Genomic DNA, 23,068 nt, shown 5'->3' with positions numbered 1-23,068 from the left:
GCTCTGAAATTTCACTGTGATCGGTTCACTTTCTCGGAGTCAGAAATGAGTTTGTTTCTATGGCAACACATAATGGCAAAATGGCTTTGTTGTTGATTGGCAAAATGCAATATTACTATATCAAGTTGAATCCACTGCAATTTGGAATGTTTTTACAGAAAAATTAAATAATAAAAATTGTAATTATAATAATAAAAACTACTTTATATAGTAAGTAATCATTTAAAAAACATAGGCTATATAATGTGTGTATATTTAATGTGTGTGTAAAATATATAATAACCAAAGCCATCTATTTTCTGTTCATAATGTAAAATTAATATGTTATTACAATTTTGATAAATTAACTTAAATCAACAAAAAGCATTTTAAAAGTTAATGTAATTTAAATTATTTTAAAAAAATTATCTATAAAAAACAATTATAAAAATATAGTCTCTCTGTCTGTCTGTCTGTAAGAATATCTTTCTATGTATAATTTTTTCTATTCTATATATATGTTTGTTGTTGTTTAACTTGTTAGTCCATATATATATATATATATGTGTGTGTGTGTGTGTGTGTGTGTATATATATATATATATATATATATATATATATAATATTTAATTTATTGAGGTTTTTTTTTTATCTTTGCTTTCCGGCCAGTGTGTTTTTTTTTCTACCTTTAACTTTCTCATAAACACCCTGCTTCCTAAACAAGCATCAACAGCCTCATGCCATATAGACTAACAAGTTAAACAAGATAACAAAATATTCAACCAACACATCATCTCTCACACACTTTAATGGGTTCGATTACACAGGCCCGAGGGCTTGCAGCTCATTGAGCAGCAGATAGGAGGTGCTGTTGTGATCTCGTCATCCGCAGAAATGTCTCTCCGGCGCTCGCTTGTTCACGGTTAGCATCTGAATGTGTGCAAGTGAAGAATCCAGCATCTCAGCTGACTGACGGCGACTCTGAATGTCACATCTGGCCATGAATGCACATGTGTTTGGAGGGCTCTTCTAGAACTTACCCATGATTCTCGCTCTCGTTCTGTTGCATCGCCTGTGCCGGTTGTGTCATTAATCTGTGCCCCAGTTTCAGAGAGTTCAGCTTTAGCTCGCAGGCTCCATACTGAGCCCAGGGCCAGTGCTGTGGGACCAGCAGAAGTGGAGCAGGGCAGGTCAGACCCGCGAGCGCAAACACATACACGTTCACACATGCAAATACACAGGCTGCTTTAAATAACGAATCCATGTGCTGTTCTCAGCTCATATCAGTCTGCGACAGTGGCTGCTAAATGCTCAATCTTGACCATTGACAATCTGTGATGTCTTAAGAGTCAGCAATCACTGCAAAAAGTGAATGTATACATTGAAACAGGGTATAAAACACAGAATAGGAGTTAAATTTGGCTTTGGCAAATAATTAAAATAGCTGTCTGGTAACTTCATAAAAAAATGGCTATTGGAAGTTTAAAACATAAAGCAGTATGTTTTACAAGAAAATTCTATTTTGGTCTTTCTACTTCAAATTATCATGTTTAGTTAAATGTCTTGTTGAAGTTTCTTTGTAATTAGTTATTATTAGCAATTTCTGAGTGAAAATAGGTTTTAAGTAAAGTTACCTACACCGAAAGAAATGTCATTAGTCCACCAAAATGAAAAAAAATGAAGTAAACGAAGTCATATATTTATTTATTTCTTGTCCCTATTACAAAATTAATTTAGCTATTTTTATCCTTGTATATTAGTAAAGAAAGGAGACAAAATACGAAAATGTTATATTTTTACCTTTGCTGTCATCATAAACAAATTCAGAAATGTTGAAAATTTGTATAATTTTTATAATATATTTTTAATTATATTATATTATGCTATATAAAAACAAAACAAATGATCTAAAATAATTATGCATTTATTTCTACATCATTTGTTATTATTTTAGATCATAATGACAAGTTAACATGTTGTGTTTTTACCTATATGTCATCATCCTAACCAAATTCAGAATTCTATTCTATTCTATTCTATTCTATTCTATATATAGATGGATATATATATATATATATATATTGCTCTGTTAACCTGCCACATGTTGAATAAAAACCGTGCATATATGATTGTATGGTGCACGTGTATGAAACACTAGTTCCTGGTGTAATTGTACCTAGTGTTCTGCGCATGCTCAGTTAGAGCCCAGAGAGAGAGAGAGAGATCAGCCGCTGCAGCAGCTGTCTGAGAGCAGCATCTCTCTCTCTCTCTCTCTCTCTCTCTCTCTCTCTCTCTCTCTCTCTCTCTCTCTGTGTCTCACACACTTTAATGGGTTCGATTACACAGGCCCGAGGGCTTGCAGCTCATTGAGCAGCAGATAGGAGGTGCTGTTGTGATCTCGTCATCCGCAGAAATGTCTCTCCGGCGCTCGCTTGTTCACGGTTAGCATCTGAATGTGTGCAAGTGAAGAATCCAGCATCTCAGCTGACTGACGGCGACTCTGAATGTCACATCTGGCCATGAATGCACATGTGTTTGGAGGGCTCTTCTAGAACTTACCCATGATTCTCGCTCTCGTTCTGTTGCATCGCCTGTGCCGGTTGTGTCATTAATCTGTGCCCCAGTTTCAGAGAGTTCAGCTTTAGCTCGCAGGCTCCATACTGAGCCCAGGGCCAGTGCTGTGGGACCAGCAGAAGTGGAGCAGGGCAGGTCAGACCCGCGAGCGCAAACACATACACGTTCACACATGCAAATACACAGGCTGCTTTAAATAACGAATCCATGTGCTGTTCTCAGCTCATATCAGTCTGCGACAGTGGCTGCTAAATGCTCAATCTTGACCATTGACAATCTGAGATGTCTTAAGAGTCAGCAATCACTGCAAAAAGTGAATGTATACATTGAAACAGGGTATAAAACACAGAATAGGAGTTAAATTTGGCTTTGGCAAATAATTAAAATGGCTGTCTGGTAACTTCATAAAAAAATGGCTATTGGAAGTTTAAAACATAAAGCAGTATGTTTTACAAGAAAATTCTATTTTGGTCTTTCTACTTCAAATTATCATGTTTAGTTAAATGTCTTGTTGAAGTTTCTTTGTAATTAGTTATTATTAGCAATTTCTGAGTGAAAATAGGTTTTAAGTAAAGTTACCTACACCGAAAGAAATGTCATTAGTCCACCAAAATGAAAAAAAATGAAGTAAACGAAGTCATATATTTATTTATTTCTTGTCCCTATTACAAAATTAATTTAGCTATTTTTATCCTTGTATATTAGTAAAGAAAGGAGACAAAATACGAAAATGTTATATTTTTACCTTTGCTGTCATCATAAACAAATTCAGAAATGTTGAAAATTTGTATAATTTTTATAATATATTTTTAATTATATTATATTATGCTATATAAAAACAAAACAAATGATCTAAAATAATTATGCATTTATTTCTACATCATTTGTTATTATTTTAGATCATAATGACAAGTTAACATGTTGTGTTTTTACCTATATGTCATCATCCTAACCAAATTCAGAATTCTATTCTATTCTATTCTATTCTATTCTATATATAGATGGATATATATATATATATATATATTGCTCTGTTAACCTGCCACATGTTGAATAAAAACCGTGCATATATGATTGTATGGTGCACGTGTATGAAACACTAGTTCCTGGTGTAATTGTACCTAGTGTTCTGCGCATGCTCAGTTAGAGCCCAGAGAGAGAGAGAGAGATCAGCCGCTGCAGCAGCTGTCTGAGAGCAGCATCTCTCTCTCTCTCTCTCTCTCTCTCTCTCTCTCTCTCTCTCTCTCTCTCTCTCTGTGTCTCTCTCTCTCTCTGCTGTCATTGCTTGTGGAGAAACGTCAGGGAACAGAACTGTTGGCGGTTTGTCATGGATGAGGGCCAGTGAAGGCAGTTTAGACATACATACACTCTCTCTCTCTCTCTCTCTCTCTCTCTCTCTCTCACACACACACACGCACACACACGCACACACACGCATGCACACGAGTGTGTTGTGCAAGTCACACGATCTCTGCTGGATTTATCATGAAGTGCTCATCTGCGGTAAGTGTGTATGCATATATAAATGTGAGTGTCTTCACCTGTATCTCATCATAATCAATTTCGCAATTATATATGTCATTTCAGTTTTTTGGGGGGGGTTTCATGTTGTTGGCATCATATTTTGCATGCTGTATTTTGACTTGGATGGCGAAAAGCTCCGTGTCTTTGCCTGGCTGAGCTTTTGGAAAGAAGAGAATGATTTTTGGTCACTGTCGATATAAAATGTCCCTCTGTGTCTCTCTTTATCCATAACTGAGACTCTGAGGAGGGCGTCCTTTCATGACTGATGGAATGTAGAACTTTCACAGGCTTATGGATTACCAGGATAGACGTGCATAAAGGAGATTTTTTTATTCCGAATTTCTGCTGTCACTTTTTAAGAAGCACTCTTGAAATTCCACACGGCTCCTGCAAGCAGAAACCGTCTAGAGAGAAAGATCCATCAACCCTGGAATGAGCATACTGAGGCGCTGACTGTGTTCCCAATAGCATACTTGCATACTACCATACTATGTTATGAAAGCATACTTGCATACTTTAAACCATACTACAAGGTTCTGCCAGTAGGTACAGTAGTGTGCATACTGCACACGGTATGCAAATTATGCAAAGAATGCCAGGTTTGCCAGAACAGAGCTGGGTACTTATACCCCACAATGCAATGCTCTAGAATGTTACCTTACATTTTCTTGGAAATAATACCAGCTGCAATTTTCAGCTTTTTTCTGGATTCATTGGGCTGCCAAACTTATGAAAATTATTAATTTAAATGATTAATTTAAATAAATCAATCAGTAATTTTATGTAAAATTATTATAATTATAATTAAAATGATGAAAATAATAATAATAATTATTATTATTATTTTATATATATATATAAAAAAAAAAAATATATATATATATATATATATATATATAAATAAATACCTTTTTTCCCCATCCAGCTGCCAAAAGTTATGATTTTTTTTTGTTTATTTAAATTAATAATTTAAATGAATAATTCCATTATTTCATTTACAAATAAATTACTATTCAATTTATTATTATTATTATTGTTGTGATTATTATTATTATTATTATTATTATTATTATTATTATTATTATTATTATTATTATTATTATTATTATTATTATTATTATTATTATTATTATTATTATTATTATTATTATTATTATTATTATTATTATTATTATTATTATTATTATTATTATTATTATTATTATTATTATTATTATTATTATTATTATTATTATTATTATTATTATTATTATTATTATTATTATTATTATTATTATTATTATTATTATTATTATTATTGTTTAATAAAATGTGAAAACTTTTTAAAATTGTGCTGGCATTTATGGAAATGAATTAATTTAAAATTCTTTTTTTTACACAGTTCAGTAATACAATCTTTCACAGACATGTTTAAACAATAAATTTAAGCAATAAATTATTCAATGCTTTTTACTTTTGCATTTACTTCTAAATTTATATATTAAGTTGCTCAAGCAAGTGGCAAAACATTTAAACTACTTTTCTTACGTTATCACGAACTTACCATTGACAGAAATAGTCAGCTCTACTGCCTTTACTTTTGCATTGAAATCTTTATTACAAGCAATCCTGCGGTTCATAAAGAACTTTGTTTTCCTACCTCCACGAGTGCCATCTATTATTGCCTTCTTTATCTAAAAGTGCTCTTTTCCTTTAAACCTAGCCAAAAAGCCATATCTGTTGACTGTGAAACACAGTAGACTTTAATAATATGCATTTATGGTGTAATTACTACGTTTTCATTCCATGTTCATATTTACTGCAAATAATGCGCTGTTACTTTAATTCAGCGCTTGCAGCGCAGCAATAGACTCGGTGCGGAAACGATCTCTGCACTGCTGCATACGCACCGCTCGTGGAACGCACTGCTGGACCGCAACCGTGCACGTTTTATTAATCTGTTAACATGAGCGTGGAAAAAATACACACCACATACGCACTGCAAACGGAGTAATGTGAACCTGACATGTGTGTGTTGCGAGGAGAGTGCGCGAGCGCTGAATGGTTAAACATTGGCAAGAATTTTGTGCAAGTGACAATTCCTGTGTCAAGTGCAGCGTGCAGCTCGCTTATAGATAGACGCAATGTGGTGATTTGAAGCCATTTGCGTATTTTGAGAGAGAATGAGAGAGCGTGCGCATGGAGAGAGAGCGTCACGTTGTTTGTGAAATTACGTCTCACACAAAGTTTTCAAATTACTTTATAAGTTATTTAATGAAGAAATATGAACCTTCAGCATTATAATTATTTCACCCGCGCCAGACAGAGACTGATGAGACGGTGCCGCTGCATGTTGTGCCAAATCTCTCACTGCAGCGTCATCAGCTTGAGATCGGTTTATGAGATTGGCCTTTTTAGAGACCGCTGATCAAACATCCCAACGTGATTATCGGCCGATAGTGATCGGTAGCCTATCAATCGGAGCACCCCTATTTACAGCTGTGTAGCATACTACTGTCCAATATGTTTATTGATGCAAAATGCATAATATACGTTTCGCATACTGTTAAAATATATTGTTTATACTGTGCAGTACACGATTATCTAGTGTTCTATTGCATATATTGCCATACTGATATATGTGTTTCATTGTGATCATTTCCCAGCATGCATCAGCCTTCAGTGAGTCTGTAAAGCCCTTCAGGGTCCTTAATTCTTGACTGTAGAGAGACCCATTATGCTGTTCACCTGTGACTCACAGTAAGACTTCAGTGTGAGTAACAAGCACACACACTAAAACAGGAAAAGCGCGTGTGAAAAGCACTGGCACGCAGGACTGCATCCGCATACAAGCATTTAAACACGTCCTTAAAGTCGCAGAGACGTGAGGTTTGCAGTTTATCATTATATAACATCAGAAAACAGTCCGATGGTCGGTCTTTCTCTCTTCTCCCAGAGGAAATCTCACCCTATCTTACCCATCCCATCCAGTGAGATATTCAGCGCACGTTACATAGCCTGAGGGACTTTTAGGTTTTTATCACCAGCTTCTCTTTGCCTAGTTCCCTAAATCTGACTAATTATATCATCTAGCAACCTGGTGCACAAAGGAAAACATCACCTATTGAGAAGGAAAAACAAGCTGTGTGTTAGTCAGCGGCAGTCGTCCTGCTCCACGTTAAATTGCAGCCCACTGCTTTGTAAAGTGATTAACGCGTGCCGCTGTGTGGAGACGGCGGCAGAAGCGGCTAATGAGACGCCTTGTCAGATCGGTGCAGGTGTGCCGGAGATGCTGAGCTCATTCTGTCTCTCTGGAGGCTCACACTAAACTGCTGTTTGCTCTGGAGTTAGAAAAGTTCGATGGAAATCAGGCCAGATATATAAGGACTGTTATTCTTGAAAACTCTGATTTTGTGGTGAGTAGGGAAGTTTGAGGAGGAATAATGACGCCTGCATCAAACTGGGGACTGAAGGCTTGGCCGAGCACAGCATGAACCCAATATTTTGTCCATTATTCTGATATTTAAAACCTAAAAGTAGAAGAGGAGATTGTTCCAGAGGGATAATGATGCCTGTCCCAAACCCTAAATGTGAGCAAAAACATGGTGGAGTGACCCATGTGCACCAGGGTTATTACAGTTTTTCACTTGTAATTTTATCTTTCTTTTTAATTTATTTTTTTATTAGTTTTTGTTGCTTTATTTATTTTTCATTTTTATAAAAAAAAAAAACATCAGTGAACATTCAACATTTGCCTTGACAAAACTAGCTTTATCTTTTCAAAAATTACACTTCATTTTGCAATTGCAACTCTTGCAAAATATTGCAATTTCATTTTTAATTTAACATCCTGTTTACTTCCTCAGTTCAAATTGACAGTTTAATTTTTAATATTTTTTATGTATTATTATTATTATTGTAGTTAAATGAATTTCTTTGAATTTCAGTTGATCTTAATACTACTTCCTGTTTGCTTTCCAATTGAATGGGAAATTCATTGAAAATTCTAATTTAAAGAAATTCAATTTTATGAAGCATTTTAAATTGTTGATATTTTTAGTTTAGTTCTTTTCAGTTTTCTATTGTATGTTTATTTACCTTTTTACTTTTTAAATTAAAAATTTTATTTACATTTTAAAAATGTTTAACCGTGTTGAACTTCTCCGCACAGTTTAGCGCTATTGTTATCAACTGCCATTTTCGTGTTTAATTCAGACGGGTTGAAAAGGTTTATGATATATCACGTCAAAAACAAAAACGTAAATTATTTGTATTTTTCTTGTTTCTTCTCAGACTCTTGAGGAGTAGTTGCTTTAGAAATTGTTCTTTTTGTCCTCTAACCTAAAACAAAATATATTTAAGTAAGTCACACTTGGATGGTGAGTTGAGGAGCTGCTTGTGTGGAAGAATAATGGCTGTACCACGAATTATGGGCAGAAATGTGGCATGGAGACTGAGCCACAGGAAGCCAATATTTTCTCAACTCTAAGTCAGAGTGATTTGAGCAGTGTTTTCTCTGAAATGCTGAAATGGTGCGTTTGCTTTTGCGAAAACTTTATTGTGCTCAGTGGCTGTTGTCTCATGCGTGAAGTGCGCCCTCGCAGCATCTCAGAGAGAATTCATGTGAAATGTGCTGGAGTTTGACTGTCAGCAGATCCACACTCCGTTCCACTGCAGCACTCGTGATTACAGATCTATCTATCTATCTATCTATCTATCTATCTGTCTGTCTGTCTGTCTGTTCATTCTGTTTATCGTTCTACCGTTCTATCATTTTAAATTCAGCTGTTGAATTGGAGTTTAAAAACAGCCCTGGTCCCATCATGCAAATTTGGAGTTTGACTGTCAGCAGATCCACACTCCGTTCCACTGCAGCACTCGTGATTACAGATATATCTATCTATCTATCTGTCTGTCTGTCTGTCTGTCTGTTCATTCTGTTTATCGTTCTACCGTTCTATCATTTTAAATTCAGCTGTTGAATTGGAGTTTAAAAACAGCCCTGGTCCCATCATGCAAATGAGAACGAAAATGTTTTCATGAATTTGAACTCCCAGGTGCTTTTCTTTTAAGCATGCATGTCTTTAAACTGTCTTTAAATATCCTGAAACATCCACTGGCCTCCCTGCCGTGATCCGGAGGGACACCAGACTTAGCCTAACGTGGGCATTTCAAAGCTCCCTTCTCTGTCTTTCATTTCTCAGCTTACTCCATCCATATTCTCCACTCTGTCAGAGGGTTTTAGCGCATTAGGGGTGGTATGTAGCCATTCGCACCCCTGTCAGACTGCCTGAAAGCCTCAGTGGGACGTAGAGTGTGGGAGAGAGAGGTCGACAGCCAGGCAAGGTGAGCACAGCGCTCGCATCGCAATTCTCTGCTGATTTCTTGCTTTGTTTTTTTCCCTTTTATCAGCGATAAAAGCGCAGAGACGAAACTCACGCAGAGTTCAGATATTTCCCCAGAGCTTGAGGGAGAACAGTGCTTCCCTCGCCAACAACAAAGACATCGAACAGCGGCATCTTTGCAGAAACATCGTTTAAAATCATACCCGTTAATTGAGCCGTTGAGGGAGATGTTGCTTGTCTAGAAGGATTTACATAACGTAAAGGGAAACGTTCCACACTTTGGGTCTTTTTGATTTCAGGTTCTGCCGGCACATCGGTCCCAGTCACCTCCTACAATAACACACTCGTCCATCAAGACGTAATTGCTGATATTGGCCGACCGTGTTATTAATATCATGGCGCTGTGGATCATTTTTTCAGCTGTGAGGATATTACAATGCCAAGCCTCATGAAATGTGCACTGATACAAATCTAAATGGCCTTTATATAATCGCTTATTGCTGTGAACCGGCTTTTATTGCCTGGTGGTGCAAGATTCATCGAGGGAGAAAATGGTTGCATCACGTTCTATTTCTTCATCCATAAATGCTACATCACCACTCAAACCAGGCCGACATCAAGATACATGTTTCTTTTTGCAGCATCTCGGCTCTTGAGACAGTAATTGGTGTCGTGCTGACAGATTCGGTAATGCGACGGGATCAATGTGATGCATCAATAATTCACATCTCCTTTTAAGCCGTGATTGATGCACGCTTGACAAACAACATGCATTGGTTTTGCACCTCTTTTTCATGCCGTTGGGTATCAGTGTCACTCGGTGCACATTGCACATCACAGGTAGTCGGATATGTCGTAATCTGTTCCACAGGCCTGATCTAAGTCTTGTTCCCATTTTTTGAGGCTGTTCCATCTCGGCGCCTTTCATCTCGCAACTAGTAGAGGCATGCTATCAGCGGCTCTGGCGAGGCGCTCTTCACCAATCTGTCTCTCTAATCTCTCCGGCCTCGGTCGTGTCAACTCTCTCCCTCTGCCCTTCTTTTCCCTAATTACTAGGAAAGCACAAACAGCAGCTGTTGATTTCCCCGTGTTTAATTAGTCTTGAAAAAACACATCTTAATCCTGATCTTTCAGAGCGTGCTGACTGATTCCTTCAGACTTGATTTTCTATGCTGGATGTGTCTAGCATAAGTGCCCGCACTTTAGCATGGATTTTCTTATGTAGATGGATAGACATAGTTTATTGGTCCCCGAGGGTGAATTGGGGTGTGAAGACAGAAGCCGCATTAAATGTAAATTGCTCATAAAACACCACCATACATCCACATAGTGCAGTCAAATGAAGCATAGAGTGAGGAATAAAGATCTAATATGCAGTAATCCCAATATCCTAACATGATTTACACAAGTAGGACACGATCCTGGATGAGCATCCTTGCTAGTCATTTATCTACTTTGGTGATTTGACAGTGAATCTTTCTGCAGGTAAGAATGCACCAGTAGGTCTTTAAATGAGTTGGAGTCATTCACTAAAATTGATTTGTTCCACAACAGTGATTCATTACTGAACTGAACAAGTGATTGTCTTTTTGAGTGAGTCATTTGAATCATTCACTCAGTCGATTTGTTCAACAACACTGATGCATTCATGTAGTGTTGCTTTCGTCAACGAAAATTATTAAACTAATTTTTACTAGATACTAAAATACTAGACTAAATATCGTCGTCAACGAACCTTTATCACGTGACGAAAATGAGACGAGACGCAATGTAAATGCTGGTCATGTGACGATGACTATAATTAAATGTATTATGCAATATTGTTGACGAATAAAAACGAGACCAAATGTGGTTTACAAAATAAAAACTATGCTAAAATGTCTCTTCATTTTCGTTGACCAAAACGAGACTAAACGAAATGTTATAACGATATTTCGTCTCGTTTAGTCGCGTTATTATTATTATTTTGCTGTATTTCTGTTTCCTGTTTCTCACTTCAGGGGCTGCATCAGGTTCAAGCCCCACTCGCGGCATTATTTAGAGCAGTATTTCCCAACCGGGGTGCCGTGTAAAAAATCCTGTTTTAATATTTTAAAATTGCTAAAATGTTCAAAAAAGCAGCTATTATATAATATCCATTTCTAATGTCGCCAATAATTAGAGATGCACTGAAATTCCGGCTGCCGAAAATTAGTTCATCGCTCAGGATTTACTTTCACGTGGTGTGACGCTCTGCGTATTATCTCGCTCTATATGTGTGTGCGCTCCGCTCAGTCGCTCACGGCCCATGTGAGTGCTCCACTCATATACCGTTCATGCTCATCGGAACAGCAAAGTCCACTCAAAAATCAAGCTGACAGGAAACATCGATGAAGTACAGTATTGTTTCTGTTTGCAATAGCCCTACTGTGCTGTAACAAGGTGTGGTAAATGGGCAACTCTGGTAACGCTGCCCTCTCATTCATTGATTTGCTAAACGTTATGCTCATGTGTCCTCTGATAATAATAGCTTTTTCTAGAATTAATAGCCCTACTGTGTGTTAGACCTACCCGAAAAACTAAAAAGCAATTTATTCATTAGTCATTTCTTTTTGTTCTTATTTTATTATTAACTGCTTAGCCTCCTTGTCATTTTTTATTCAATTCAAAGTATTAAATCATACTTAACCAAACAAAGTTAAGTCTGACACAGAGAAAGGGACCGATGGCCGGCCAGTCAGGGTTCATCTTTATTAAATAGAATTGCATTTCTAAAAAGAGACTAAAATACAATTTTCGTAGACTAAAACTAGACTAAAATGTCGTCAGTTTTCGTCGACTAAAACTAGACGAAAATAGTCATGGATAATTCTGACTAAAATAAGCCTAAAATGCTCAGACTTTTAGTTGTCTAAAACTTGACTAGACTAAAAAGAGTATGAACGTGACTAAAACTAATAAAAACTAAAATGACCGCTTCACACACAGACTAGACTAAAACTAAAATTAAAACAGGCCGCCAAAAACAACACTACATTCATGAATTGAACTAGTGATTGTCTTTATGATTGAGTATTTTAAATCATTCACTCAATGATATGTTCAACAGCATTGATTCATTAAGGAATGTAATAAGTGATTGTGAGTCTTTTGAATTATCCACCCAACCGATTAGTTATCAGCTCAATCGGTTTGTTCAGAAGAGCTGATTAATTTATGAATGGAACAAGCTATTGTCTTTATGAATGAGTCATTTGAATCATCCACCCAAATGGTTCGTTTAAAGAAAAAGAAAACTGAATCATTGAGTAATTTGAGCCCATCACTCAATCAACAACACTGATACATTGATAAATAGAATGTTATTGTCTTTGTAAATGAATCTTTTGAATCATGTACTCAATCAATTAGTTCAACAACACTGATTCATTCACAAATAGAATTAGTGCTTGACATTGTAGGTGAGTCTTTTGAATTAATCACTCAATTATTCTTTTAAAAATATGAATTTGTTCAGGGATGAAACTAGTGACTTCACGAGTGAGTCATTTGAATCATTCACTCAGTTGATTTGTTCAGAAGAGCTGATTTATTTGTGAACGGAACAAGTGATTGTCTTTGTCTATATGAGTCATTTGAATTTGTTAAAAACACTGAATCAGTGACTCAACTGTTTGCTTAAAACACTAAGTCATTCATGAACAAAACAAGTGACTCTCTTTACGAGATTGAATCATGTACTGAACTGATTTGTTCACATTACCAATTCATTCGGGACCAAAACAAGAGACTGCCTTTATAAATGAGTCATTGAATTATTCACACAGCTGACTCGTTCAAAAACATTAATTCAGGAACAAATGAATTAAGCTACATACCTTGTGTGTGTGTGTGTGTGTGTGTGTTAGGGAAAGAATCGTTATGGTACCAAATACTCCACTTGACCAATTAGGGTTTATGTAGCTTGCAAGCATTCATTCACCTAATCCCATCCACATTTCCATCCAATCTGTAAAGCTGAAAATCCACGCGGTCAACCCTCGATGACTGGATCCAGCAGAGCTGTGGCCAATCAGCTTACGATTACATACTTCAGACCTTTGAGCAAGAAAACAGAGGCCGTTTCAGAAGGATGGATGGCATACAGAGTCTCGCTGTAGGGTTTTGTCTTAATGGACGTGTCATGTTAATGGTGTATGACCCTGCTAGCAGGCGGCGAATAACTTGCATAATAATACATTTTGATACAGTGGCAGATCTTGACAAGGCCGTTGCGTGTGTATGACAGCCTTGTGTAGCAGCACACAATGGGCCGTTTTTTTTTTTTGTGCCGCGCAGCACAATGTCACACTCGGAGCGTAGCACATGGCAGTCAGCAGCACACAATTATGCTGCACAGATGAGCTCTCACTCTCCATCACGCTGAGCGGCCTCATTCTTTCACCATGCCTAGCCTCTCCCGACCCTGCAAGCGAGGTCTTTTCATCGCTGGGAGTCAGTGCTCATAAGCTACTGCTGCGGTAATAGAGGAAAACCTGCCAATATACAATCTAGCACATGCCTTTTCTGTCCTGGATCCTCTGTGTCAGTGAACGGACACACACATACAGGGCTCCAGACTGCGCCTAAAACAGTCGCAATTTGCGACCAAAAATATTAATATGCAAGTGAAGTTTTTGCTGAGATCGCCACTGGCGACTATATAACTTTACTTGTTATGGCTTAAAAATTTGCACATAACGCCTTTTTTCATGCTTGTTTTGCGATCACATATTTTGTTATGTTGACGTAATAAACTGAGACGATGCACATCAAAGTTTTTGTGGAAAAAACACAGCGTTGAAGGCACTGCTAAACGCATATCCAGTTGTGGCAGCATTGGAGACAGCGAAAATGACGGAGACATACGAAGTAAAAAGTGCAAAAAAGCAGTGTCTATTTCGTGCACAACTTGAACAAACTATGACAGGTAAAGCTGTCAGCTGTGTGGATATTAGCAATATCGTTAACAATTCTCGTTTATAATCAATACTGAAATGGCCACAGGCCCTTCAGGAGCGTTCAGTTTGTGCCGTGATTCACTTCTGTCCTGCCTATCCCTCCGCTGTGCTACAGGAACATACTTACTTCAGTTCCACACAAGCCTAAAAGTATAATTTACCCCTGATATATGTGTCTAACCAACACAACAAGCCTACATGCATTTGCTAATGAGGATTTGAGAGGTGTTTGCCCGTACAAAACTCACTGCCACGATGCTAGAGTGTTGCTACATTTATGTGGTTGACTGTTATGAACTTCAAAGAGACTTCCAGTGAGAAATGTGACCCAAACCACCCCACATCATTGTTGGGCTTGAGTGTGCAACCAGATACACCCATCTGTGTGGACGCCACGTGTTCAGATCAATTCAGGCCAAGCACTTATAATACCATCTGTTTTTCAAAGTTCTGCCAGTCTGCAAAGCCTCCGTCCCAACGGAGCTAAAGCTGCAGATTGATTTCCACGATGAAGATGATATCCTTCAATGTTGACGTGAAATCAAAATTCACCCTATTTATGTTCTTAATACATGGTCCTGATCTTATTTTGAATGATGTATTGGTGCACGTTATTCCAAAGAACTAAACATTTGTCATCTCAATTTCTTTAAAATGTAATATGCAGGTTTACACAATTCAATCAATTTACTTTGGATACAATCAAGTCCTTAATAATTTACAAGTGTTAAAGGGGTCATATGACGTTGCTAAAAAGAACATTATTTTGTGTATTTGGTGTAATGAAATGTGTTTATGCGGTTTAAGTTTCAAAAAACACATTTTCCACATACTGTACATTATTGTTTCTCCTCTATGCCCCGCCTTTCTGAAACGCGTTGATTTTTACAAAGCTCATCGTTCTGAAAAGCGAGGTGTGCTCTGATTGGCCAGCTATCCAGTGCGTTGTGATTGGCCGAATACCTCAAGCTGGCGGCGGCGGCAACAATACTACAGCGAGAATCAAAGTTACGCCTTCTTTCTTTGCGTGAACATTTGGGTGGTGTTATGCAAATCTTCCCACACAGTGATGTAGACGTGGGGGCGTGTTTAAACGAGGCGTTTTAGGGGGGCGTGGACCACTCTTAACTTTTATAAAGAGTATCTCTTTGGGTTTGAGACTTTAGTATTTGCAACTCTAGGGATCGTAACTATCCACGAACGGCTTGTAACACTCCAAAGAGAAAGGAAAACTTGAAATCGCATCATATGACCCCTTTAATATCATAATAATATCATTGTGCATAAAGTAAATTTATCCCATTTAAACTTGTTTAGATATGTTTAAAGGAAAACATGTCAAAAGTATTGATGACTAGTGTTTTTATTTTAGCAGTGTGTTGCATTAGCATGATTCCTCCATGGGGTAGCAGTCATGCATTTCCTCTGAAACATACTGAGAGCCCATTTCTTACCATCTACCATGTCTAAATATTACTGCAGTGGCTTTTTACTTTCATCTGTTGCGACAAATAGTCATGAGTGTCAGCCGGCGTGATCCAGAGATGATGTATAGAGCCCTGAAAGTGGATCTAAATGCGTGTTTTGATGGGAAGCAGATGGTGTGGAGAGATGGGAGATGGATTGAGACATCATGGGCTCAGCCTCCTGCTGTCTCCAGTCTCCACAGCTCGGCCTCAGAAGTGGACGAGACGCTTTAGGATTCATCCCTCAACAGCGGACATAAACGAGGCTGAAGAGGCAGAGCTGATTAGCACGTGTATCTTGTTTTTGCAGCAGGAATTCCACGACCAGAAGCTCAGTGTTTGTGAGAAGGTCTGTGATGTTTTTTTTTTTTACATGCACTGCATAGGTGATGGTATGTTTGTTTTACAGAGGAACACAAAGCACATTGTTTCGGGCTTTAGCTCAGCACCTAGATTCATTATTTTTTTGGCATTTAGCTTTCAGTTTGCAGCAAATAAACTGCAAGGACACAGATAATTGAATTCCTGTGTAATCCAACAAACATGTCAACTTTGAGCTATTATGTGTCTTAAACAGGATTATTATAGTTACCTAAAACTAAAACAATAAAAAATATTTTCATCACTTAAACAACTTGTTATATTTAAAATATAATTGTATGTGTATTTCAGCTAGTTGCCAAGGCAACATTTCTCATTCTCATTTAGTTGAACTTTTGTTGAACTAAAACTAAAACTGAAATAAAAATTAATAAATACTATGGACATATTTTAATAATAATATAATCGTAGTAATAATAAATGACAAAAACACAACAAATTTACAAACATTTAAGTAAAGTTAAAATAAAAACAGGAACTACTGCTTAACAAAACTGAAATAAACAAAATAACAAAACTGAAACAGAAAAATAAATATTTTGACAAACAATAACTAATAAAAATGAAACGACAAATGAAATTTTTTTTTTAAATGAAACCACAAAAAAAAGAAAAATACAAAAATAAAAACTAATTATTAAAATTGAAGTAAAAGTAATAAACAAACAAACAAACAAACAAACTATATAGAGCTATAAAAAAAAGACAAAACAAAAAATACTAAGTTTACCTAAAATGAAAATGGAAAATACAAAAATAAAAAATAATTCAAAATATTTGTTTTTAAAAATAACTATATAGATATATTTAAACAAAAATCATAGAAACGACAAAAACACACTACAAAATTTATTAAACACAAGACTATATAGAAAAGATTAATAAAAAAACAACAAATTTGCTAATTAATTTAAAGTATTAAAAACTGTAATAGTATCTGAGTGACACAACACAAGTCTTTTAAAATAACGTGTTTGGTTTGCATGCCCGTGTGTTGCGGTAATGATTTTAGATGTGAAGGCTGATGGATTGCCTCTGCACAGTGAGATGAATTACTGAGTGTGTGTGTGTGTGTGTGTGTGGTGTGTTTGATTAGCAGATGAGTATTTAATGCTTCATGCAGTAACATTACCAGCTGAATCCAGTATGATGTAATGGGCTGATCCAATTATTCCCAAAGCTGCTGTCATTTGGTTCTGCTTATTAACCCATTGTAAATGTCAGTTAACCTGTTGAGCTAACAAGTACTGTCTGCTTTGAGCAATGCAAATCAATGTTGATTCATAAATTTGACATTTTTCTTTTTAAATATGCATGCATGAGTTACTTTTGTCTACTTTTGGCTGTTTGCACTAAAAATGGATTTGTGTAAGTTAGAAGAGATTCAGTCATGTATTTTTCTCTCTCTGCTGAACAACCTGCCGTAAATCAGGGCTTCATTATGCTTCCAGATGGCAGCTGTTGTCATGCTCAGAATATGTATATATGATTTAAGTGATTCCAAAAATATAATTCTTTTGTGTCGTTATCATTATAGCTGTGATGTTGACTTTTCTGTTCTCCTTGAATTAGAACAATTATTGAAACTTAGTTATAATAATTGTATATTATATAACTGTTATAATAATGACATGACCAAAAGTCTTTGTTAATGATATGCTCAGAATATGTATATATGATTTAAGTGATTCCAAAAATATCATTCTTTTGTGTCGTTATCATTATAGCTGTGATGTTGACTTTTCTGTTCTCCTTGAATTAGAACAATTATTGAAACATAGTTATAATAATTGTATATTATATAACTGTTATAATAATGACATGACCAAAAGTCTTTGTTAATGAAGTTGGTCGAGCGTCATGCTATGCATTAGCTGGGTATTTAATCTTTCTTTCCCTTCTGCCACCGTCTGAGATGACATATGCTTGTGCACTGTAAGCCCGACACCCTCTTGAACGTCCCCTCTTAAGGCCATTACCGCAGGAGAATAATAGGCCCTATTCTTCACCACATCTGCTCATGCAAAACTTCAGACGTTCAGCGACTAACAAGCCGCTCTATCAGCTTCTCCTGGAGACACACACTCACACTTGTGCTTTTAATTGAGATTTACTGACAGTCCTGCATGCCGTCGTTCATTTGCACGTCTCTAATCAGCACGTGGGCAATCGTGAGCTGGAAGAAACAAACCGTTGGATGGGTTTTCTGAGAGCGATGCGCCTTTATCCGATCAGAATCGGGTTCAATGCTTTCTGAAGCATCTCGGTGGGAGCCACTCTTTCAGCCCATCTGCCTCCAAATGAGCCTCTTGTTTTGCTTTTTCCCGAACTTCCTGTCATGCTTTTTAGGGCTAAAGAGCCAGAATACAGACCTGCCATTACTGACACAACAGCCATCTGCAGCGGTTACTATTAGCAACACCAATGCCGGGCCGCCTGTGCCAGACATGAGCGAATCTGTGTGTTTTTGTGCTCGCAGGGGAGGAACCACTTGACAGCTCTATCAAGCTGTTTTCTGACTGTGTTGGTGATGTAATGTGCTGGAGATTGCAGGAGCAGGTGCAATCAACACATTATGAAGCACATTAGATTACATGCAGTACTTAACATCACTTTTTTAAAATAACTCTACACCAAAATAAGTATTGCACATAATGGTGCTTTGGAGTTTTACTGTGTAACTGATGCATACATCAAACGCTAATAATGTAAATCCTGCAGTGTGCACTGTTAACATTATTTGCTCCGACAAAATTGAATCAAAGTATGTTTGCTATAACAAAACAATGTATCTTTTATCATTTACACGAGAAAAATCATGCATTATTACAATGATTTGTAAATGATTGATTTTAATGTATTGTAATGAAATACATTACCATTCAAACGTTTAAGGTCAGTAAGATTATTTTATAAAATAAATGATTACTTTTATTCAGCAAGAATTGATCAAAAGTGGCTGTAAAGACATGTATAATCTTATAAAAAAGTAAAAAAAAAAAAAATATATATATATATATATAAATGCTGTTCTTTTGAGCATTATTTTCATTAAAGAATCCTGAAAAAATAGTAATGTCAAGGTTTCTACAAAAATATTAAAGGGGGTCAAATGATGCTGCTAAAAAGAACATTATTTTGTGTATTTGGTGTAATGAAATGTGTTTATGCGGTTTAAGGTTCAAAAAACACATTATTTTCCACATACTGTACATTATGTTTCTCCTCTATGCCCCGCCTTTCTGAAACATGTCGATTCTTACAAAGCTCATCGGTATGAAAAAGCGAGGTGTGCTGTGATTGGCCAGCCATCCAGTGCGTTGTGATTGGCCGAATACCTCAAGCGTGTGACGGAAATGTTACGCCCCTCACCATACTGTGATATCGTGTCCCGGCCGGAGCGAAGATACAAAAACATGAAAACCCATTTTAAACGAGGCATTCGTTGCATCCAGTGGGGACATAATTATGGATTATAATGACTTATACTGTCTTTTTACGCGTTGCATCGCGCCGCGTAAACATAAAACCATGTCTGCATTTGTGATCGGAGAAATGACAAACAACAAGCCCTACTCTACACTGCCCAAAAAAACTTGCTTTAAATATATAAAATATAAAAACTCTTTAAATATAAAAAAAAACGTACTTACAGTCTTTGAGTCAGAACAGCCGGCATTGTAGTCTACTCTCCCAGGATCAGAAAACAGTCCTCCATAAAATGTGCTGCTCACATCTGAATATTTGGGTTGAACTGTTCTGGAACAGTGTTGTAAATGCAACTTAACCACTGATTTCTAGTCGTGTCCATTTTTGGAATGACAAACAAACTAGTTTCGCTTTCACAACGAAACACAGCGTCAACCACATGTGACGACCCCGGGCTTGACTCTGCTTCGTCCACGGTGAAAGCCGATCTGGCGATCCACAGTGCAAAGTTGATGTATTTCCTCAGCGACCAGCACGGATCAGCTCCAGGCATGACGAAGCAGATATCGTCCTCTTTTGGAAGGCCAAACAAAGTAGTTTTGCTTTCACAACGAAGCACACAGCGCCTTCACGACACGGCGGCGACGGCAACAACAATACTACAGCGAGAATAAAAGTTACGCCTTCTTTCTTTGCGTGAACATTTGGGCGGGGTTATGCAAATCTTCCCACACAGTGACATAGACATGTGGGGGCGTGTTAGAACGAGCCGTTTTAGGTAGGTGTGGCTGACTCTTAACTTTTATAAAGAATATCTCTTTGGATTTGAGACTTTAGTCTTTGCAACTTTACAGATCTTCTTTATGCACCAAGAGCTTGTAACACTCCAAAGAGAAAGGAAAAATTGAAATCGCATCATATGCCCCCTTTAAGTAGCACAACTGTTTTTGGAGTAATGATGCTGAAAATTCAGCTTTTGATCACAGGAATAAATTGTATTTTACAATATATTCACATTGTAATACATTGTAATTTCACATCATTACTGTATTTTTAGACGATTAAATGCAGCCTTGGTGAGCATAATAAAAAATCTTACTGACCACAAAATTATACATTTTATTGTGCAAAACCTTGGCTAAGCTGGTTTTTAGCTTGCTGGTCCAAAGTGCCCAAAACCCCTTTGAAACAGACAAGCTTAGATTAACAAAGCATCTTAGGCTAATTTACAGTGTTTGTTTGTTTGTTAGTTTTTTTCAATAGATTTTCTTCACTTTCATGCATAATTTATAATCTAATCTTTATTATTATAATGCTAACATCAGGGTATGAGTGCTATCGGATGCAACTCAATGTCATAAGGCGATGAATGTTTTGTGACAATTCTTTCCAGAAGTTGCGTTGAAAGAGTTTCACTGACTAGTTGATTAGTTCTAGCACTAGTTAATGCTTTGATGTGAAAGTAAATGAAACTGGAGTATCTTACATTCTTAAAACAGCTTATAAGTGAATGGACTTCGTTTAATTTGGACCATTATTATTATTTGCATATGGGAAACATTAGCTGGCTGACTATTTAATTGGTAAAAATGGGTAATTGCATGATACATGTCCTAATAAGTGCTAGTGTCTTTTGTGCCACGTGCCAGTCTGTGCTGTGACCCCCCGTAGACTCCCAAATTGGCCTTGGTTAACCCGCTTATGAAATGTACAATCACTTATTCTGGAATCAGACTTCTTGAACGAATTACTCTCCGATTAAGGAACAAATGAGGGGATTTGCACTTTCTTTCCATTTGCACAGTTGAAACGGCTTCCGTAGATTCTCCATGGGCGGCTTACATTGGCCCTTTTTCTTAATAAGATAAGCCTGTCCAGGATTGGGTGCTTTTTTTTTCCTAAACTGTCCCCAAGCGTGTGATGTTTCTTAGATGTGAATGCCATGAACATTTATTCTCCGCTGGTTGTTCTTCAGAGACTTTTAAATGAAGATTTTATCATCACATTGACATTTGCAGTGGGCCGGTATCTCTTTCAAACAGTGAATGCTTCACAATGAACGAGTACGGCCTCTATTTCGGACGACATGTGTGGCATATTTATTCATAATTAGTCATTTACTAATTACGAGTTGGGCCTCCAGATCGGATGATGGCAGAGAGAGATTCTTTCAGCCAGAGATGATTCATATTATTCATTTAAATTGAAATGCATCATTAGCTTTAAGACTGGCAGCAACGGCTAATCTCATTCATGCGTTTATATACTCTTATAAATGTCCTTCTAAATAGTGTTTGAGAACTTATACGATTTTTAGACATTTGCTTCACATAGCCTGTCTTGTTTAAAGTGATAGTTCACCCAGAAATGAAAACGTTTTCATCATTTACTCACCCTCATGTTGTTGCAAGCCTGTATGAGTTTCTTTCTTCTGTTGAACACAAAAGAAGATATTTGGAGGAATTTAAAAAAAAATTATTCTTGCGGTTGATTGGATAATGATAACCGGTAGCCAAATAGCTTTTTAGCCATTCTTTGACATAGTTGCACTCAAATCTGGCTCCATTCTAATATTAAATACCCAACTTTCAAAATTCAGTCAATTCCAATAGAGAAATTAAGTTTTTCTTGTTGAATATCTTGTTTCAAATCAAATTGCTTGTGAAGACCTGATTCATGACATCCATTTGTTGGTACAGCAAAGTCCTGAATAACTTGCTTTTGACATTGAAAATTATTTCAGATATTTCTGGAAATGCCATTTTGACATTTTTACCAAATTTTTAGTATCAGCATTTAGTATAGAAAATTATGATCCGCACTCACGAGAACAATCTTCTTTTTTCTTTTATTTTACATTCATTACTGATGGGAAATAAAAGAAAAAAGAAGATTGTTCTCGTGAGTGCGAATCATAATTTTCTATACTAAGTAACTCAACAGATTGACGCACCAAAATAAAAAGATCAAGTAACGCAAGAGCGCAGTGCAAACGACGTTGTTAAATAGTATCAGCATTTCCCATACTGCCAAACTTGATTTTGGCGTTGAAAATGAATTTGGACATTTCACTTATCGGCAGAAAAGAAAATGATCAGCCGATGCTAATAATTAAAGGGTTAGTTCACCCAAAAATTTAAATTCTGTCATTAATTATTACTCTCGTAATTGTTCGAAACCCGTAACCCTCGTGTTGTTCGAAACCCGTAAGATCTTCGTTCATCTTCGGAACACAATTTAAGATATTTTTGATGAAATATGAGGGCTCTCTGACCCTCCCATAGACAGCAAGGTAACTACCACGTTCAAGGTCCAGAAAAGTACCAAGATGATCGACAAAGTAGTCCGTGTGACATCAGTGGTTCAGCTGTAAAGTTAAGAAGCTACGAGAATACTTTTTTGCACAAAGAAA

General features: G+C 36.7%; 1 protein-coding gene across 20 annotated transcripts in view; it reads left to right on the top strand.

Annotated features, from left to right (window-relative positions):
* The window catches only part of LOC107590532 (pleckstrin homology domain-containing family A member 5-like), a 176,310-nt gene that overhangs the window by 66,608 nt on the left and 86,634 nt on the right, over positions 1-23,068 (top strand). Inside the window, exon 1 of one of the 20 annotated variants that reach the window (XM_016279325.1) lies at positions 3,852-4,056. The exons of 18 other annotated variants lie outside the window; for them this stretch is intronic. The gene's annotated coding sequence lies outside the window, so the exon portion shown is untranslated. Of the gene's footprint in view, positions 1-3,851; positions 4,057-9,381; positions 9,403-23,068 lie in introns of those variants that run through there. One more of the 20 variants, XM_016279329.1, reaches the window with a different exon arrangement.

Source organism: Sinocyclocheilus grahami, unplaced genomic scaffold (genome assembly GCF_001515645.1).
Source record: "Sinocyclocheilus grahami isolate Dianchi unplaced genomic scaffold, SAMN03320097.WGS_v1.1 scaffold129.1, whole genome shotgun sequence".
NCBI classification, from domain to species: domain Eukaryota; kingdom Metazoa; phylum Chordata; class Actinopteri; order Cypriniformes; family Cyprinidae; genus Sinocyclocheilus; species Sinocyclocheilus grahami.
Note: the sequence above shows the minus strand (reverse complement) of the source record. Positions and strands in the feature narration are given on the sequence as shown.